Source organism: Petaurus breviceps, unplaced genomic scaffold (genome assembly GCF_028583685.1).
Source record: "Petaurus breviceps papuanus isolate PSGF00001 unplaced genomic scaffold, PetGlider_PUasm1.0 118, whole genome shotgun sequence".
NCBI lineage: Eukaryota > Metazoa > Chordata > Mammalia > Diprotodontia > Petauridae > Petaurus > Petaurus breviceps.
Window position 1 is genome coordinate 18,172,235 of NW_027185616.1, and position 5,490 is coordinate 18,177,724.

Below are 5,490 nucleotides of genomic sequence, written 5' to 3' on the forward strand. Positions count from 1 at the left end.
CTCTCTGTCTCTGTCTCTCTCTCTCCCTCCCTTCCTCCCTCTATCCCTCCCTTCTCTATCTCTGTCTCTCTCTCTCTCTGTCTCTTTCTTTGTCTCTCTGTCTCTGTCTGTCTGTCTCTCTCTGTGTGTCTCTCTTCCTCCCTCTTTCCCTCCCTTCTCTGTCTCTGTCTCTCTCTATGTCTCTCTTTCTCTATTTCTCTCTCTGTCTCTTTGTCTCTCTATATCTCTATCTCTGTCTCTGTCTGTCTGTCTGTCTCTCATTTCATCTCAGGTGGTGGAGAAAACAAAGAAAAAAACCCAACAGTCTCTGCTGTCAGAAAGCTTACATTCTACCATCACACCATGCAGGGAAAGTAAGAGCTAGATTCTTTTCTAACAGAGCCTCCATGAGTCCTGACACTGTTTCTGGAATGCATCTTAAACTATCCCATACATAGCAATTGGAGGAAACCCCTACAGAGTGCTCTTTGGCTTCACTGCAAAAATAAAGACCCCCTCATTTGAGAGACTCAGAGTCTTTGGACCATTTTGAGAATATGTACACATGTTTTTCAGAGCTTTTTCAGAACTACAGGGTGTCCATGATCACCCTAGCATTCTCCCAAATATCTTACAGCTGGGAGACACATACCTCTATTTCCCAGCACCACACAAAGTAAGGAGAATAATGCTAGTGTCTGAGGAACTCCCTGTGGGCTCCACTCTGTCATGGGCTACAGCTTGTGCATAGCAGACCAATCCATCTAGCATCTGCTTCCCCCACCTAGGTGCTCCTAAATATGGTTCTTCTTCCCCTGCCCTTCCCCCATTCCTGGAAAAACACCTAGCCAACTAAATGGCAGTCCCCCCCCCCCCGCCCCATGGGAGAAGAAAAAAACCACATCCACTTTCCTGACCCCTACAAGCAATCTGTTCACACCTGGCAGTGTGAGCTTTGATTATCCTTTATGCAGCTTGTCTAACTACAGATGTCTCTAATTTTGCTCTAGTGAAGGAGTCCTTGTCTGGAATAAATGAGATAGATAAATTAGAGGGGGGAAGGGAGATAGCCAATGTGTCTCCCTCAACTGTTTTGTCTTTGGACATTTGGGTGCACTGATCTATTGTGCAAATGTCAGTACTAAGCATGCCAACACTTGCCTGCAAACCCACCAGTGAAATGTCACCTGTAGGCAATGAATAATGTTTGTTTCATGCCTTTCGCCCCTAATATACTTTTTGTTTGGAAGGCATCATATGGATTAAGTTAGTAACACCCATCCTCACGTCCTCAGACAACTATTCGCTCTAAATCATATCTCTTTGGAGCCTGACAGGTTATCACACCTCGTCTTATTTCATGCTGGAATTTTCCAGGAGCAGATTAGTTGTGCTTCACAAATCACAACCCCCCTCACTGAGGATGTACCTCAAAAGCCCAGCTACTTCCCCCAAAGAATTTTCAAGACTTTTCCAAGGTTGCTGGTATTCTACTGTTCTTGGATACCACATTTTGTCTGGTATTCTCATAAAAGGAGACAAAAATTAGCTGCCACCAGTGACATCTTTATCATTGTGTTTTAATGTTAGTTCTTCACGTTCACTCACCTTGGGACTTTGTTTTCCCCTAAAGTAGGAAATAGCAACATCCTCAGTCCTGAGGTTTGTCAAAGAGAATGAGGCAGATCCACCACGATGTATATTGGGACCCCCAAACAGGCCTCCTCAGGTCTCCTAGGAAAAGTGTAAAAGAATAAGAAAGAATGAAAGGAAATGGGAGAAGAAAGAGATTAGACATTCAATTCAACAAGCATTTCTTAAGAACCTACTATGGAAAGGCACCAGGCACAAAGTGAAGAAATATTTATTAAGCACTTTCTGTATATCAACCACTATGCTTTTCAGTTATTTTTCAGTCATGTTCAACTCTTCATTGACCCGTTTTGAGGTTTTCCAACAATTAGAGTGTGAACTACTTGAAAGCAGAGATTGACTTAGTGTCCAATTTTTATAGCTAGCATTGAACACTGAGTCTATCTCTGCTTTCAATAGCTCACGTTCTAATCATGGGAGAGAACACATACAAGAAAAATCAGTCACAGAAATCCTAAAGGCATAGCCATGAGGTCCAGGGGTGCTTAGGGTAATGAAAATGAAAACTGAAAATACAGTTCCTGTCCACAAGGAACATATATTTTACTGGGAGAATCACCACGTATGTGGATATAAGGCATCCAGTAGGGAAATAGTATTTATATTGATCATTAAAAGAAGAGAAGAATTTAAAGAATCAGAAATGATAAGGGATTATATATCAACCATGGGGGACAAAATGTACATAGCCATGGAGCTGAGATTTGAATTATTAAGTCTGAGAAACCACAAATTGGCCAGTTTGACTGGGACAGAGAGAAGGGGAATAATCGGATTTTTTTCTAACAAAGTGAGAGGGAAAAGAAAAGAGAAAAAGCATATGATGAAGAATGAATTCTCAGTGCTTGTCCTGGACACAACCAGGACCACAGGTTGCCTGCTCCTGACCTAAGGGTTTCCATAATCTGTGAAATTCAAACAAGCATTTGATGTTTTGTCAATATGTTCTGAACCAGGGGTTAACAAACTACACCCCCAGACCCGATCTGGCCCTCCCACTGCTTTTGGCCTTGAGTTAAGAATGGTTTTTACATTTTTTATGTGAGCACAAAAGCAGACCAGTGGGCCAAATTTGACCTGCAGGCTGTAGTTTGTTGACCCGTCTTCTAAACCGTAGGCAATGCTGAACACAATAAAATGCTACATTCCCTACATGTACCAAGAGTAGAAGGGTAGAAAGCTAAATAATTATTTCCACTGTCTTCCCCTGTGATGAATTTTGTCCACAAGATTTTGAAGTCTAGCAAGAATCACCTGCCCTATATAACCACTAATTCTAGTTTTTCAAGAATTCCAAATTTCCAAAAATGGTGGTGATTCTTAGCAATTCCTCCCCCTCCATGCATATAGGTAGTGACTGCCACCAAGAACATTATCCTAAAATCCAGAGTATATTAAGATCTCAAGTTAGAGTTCAGATCCTCAGACAAGTAGTTTGTAGGTATAGGAGTTCTCTCTACCCATCTGAATTCATTTGAACATAAAAGATTCTCCAAGGCTGCCAGTCTGAAAATAATGAATACTTAACTAATCAATCATCCCTTGGAAAACTCTTCTGTTATCCTTAACCCAAAATTTATCATGTAAATCCAGAGAACACAACTCAAATGGACTAGCCACGTTATTTGCCTAACAGACAGAGAATTCACACAAGATAAGCACTTATATGGTGTTCAAAAGAAGTGATACAAGGACCCTCTCAACATCTGTCTGGAGAACTTTGGAATCCATTACATAACATGGGAGATTGTGGCAAAGGACTGCACAACATCGCATACCCACATCAAAGAAGGTGCTGTGCTCTATTAAAGAAGCAGAATTGCAATAGCCCAAAAGAAACATGAGATGCACAAATTTAGAGACAACTCCACTCCAAATGTTCATGTGGACTATTTATGCCCAACCTGTGACAGAACATTCCAAGCTCATATTAGTCCAATCAACCACAGATAGGCATACTGTACTTTGACTCCAAGATAATGATGTTATTTTGGTCTTCTTTGAGAATGAAGGAAAATAACCAAAGTAGATCCATCAGTGTCCATATATGTTGTATCATCTAATGAATTTTAGCTAAGGTGTTCAATGTCAGCTTGAATTTCATTGACTCCATAAAGGTACTTCCTCCACCAGTACAAATCACAACCCATCCATTCCTCCTCATCACCTGCGATTCTCGTCTATATTCCCTAAGGATCCCCCCACAGAGGGTTTAAGGAAGCTAGGTGGCTCAGTGGATAGAGTACCAAGTTTGGAGTTAGGAGTTCAATGATACCACTTCTGCATATGCTATCATTGGAATTATACTGAAGTCACTGCCCCCCATCAGGAGGTATATCCATTGTCCATGGACTATCCAGCAGAAACTGTTGTCTGAGACACACCCACAGTTTTGGTGACTGATAATGGCATAATTTACTACACTCTCTCAAATAATATTTGGACTTTAATGGTAGACTTATTGACAGTTCCAGGGAGGAAAGGTATGAGAATTTTAGAGTCCCAGGTAAATTGAGAATTCTTGGGAACAAGGGGAGACTTTCTTGGCAGTCATGAAATCCTAGTTGGTGAGCAATTATTTATTCTCCTTATCCCTTCTAAGTCCTGTCCTATTTATGAGGTTTTTGTACTATATCCATTAAAGAGGTCAAACCAGAATATTAATGTCTATTTTCCTTAAATAGATATGCTCACTAATTTCATTCCAATACAGAAATAAGCTTTTTCCTTGGGCAATTCACAGGTGACAGTGAATATCTTCCAATCAATTTCTTTCTTACTGTATGTTCCCTGACACTGTAGATTTTGACATCACACATTCTAGACAGTATGATGGATACATAAAAATAATTTTTTATTTATTTTCAACATTAATTTTTTTATTTCCAAATTTCCCCCAACCCCTCCCCCACCCACTGAAAAGACAAGCAATATATTTGTCATTTTCTCTTTCTGTTACGTTAGTCAATCTTATAGGTGTGAAATGATACTTCAGAGTTGCATTTTATAAGAAATAATACATACCAGGTCCGAAATCAGGAAGACTCAACTTCATGAATTCAAATACAACCACAGACACGTATTAGCTGTGTGACCCTTGGTAAGTCACTTAACCCTATTTGCCTCATCTATAAAATGAGCTGGAGAAAGAAATGGCAAATCATTCCGATATCTTTAACGAGAAAACCCCTAATGGAGGCAAAAAGAGTCAGGAAACACCTGAACAACAATTCCTTAACTAGGGGCGGCCAGGTGGCTCAGCGAGTAAGAGCACCGGCTCCAGTGTCGGGATGACCTGGATCAAATCTGGGCTCAGATACTCAGCACCACACCCAGATATAATAACTGACCGTGTAACCTTGAGCAAGTTACTTAACCCCAATTACTTATAAAAAATAAAAAAAGAAAAAAAACAATTCCTTAACTAAGTTTTCTTTTTTCACAATAAATCTTTTACTTTATTCTTGGCTATGTCAGCATTGTGTTTCAGCAGTGGGACCTCAATGTGAGTTAGCTTTATGCAGGAAAGTGCACCAATAGAGTCCTAGAACTAATTATGAGGTACATGAAATGAGGAGGAAGAGGAAGTCACGTCTTCTTCTCAAGAGCATTGCCAACTATTAAATAGAGTCAATAAACATTTATTAAGTACATGAGCTCTGAGGGAAATAATAGACTTAAGTAAGGGAGGGGAATACTCTTTATAGTGCATCATATGTATAGATTGGTGGGTTGTTGTCCTCCAATCTCAAAGAGGAACAAAATGAAATCACTACAATGCAGTCTATATAGAGACAGATCTAGGTATATTTAGATAGATAGATAGATAGATAGATAGATAGATAGATAGATAGATAG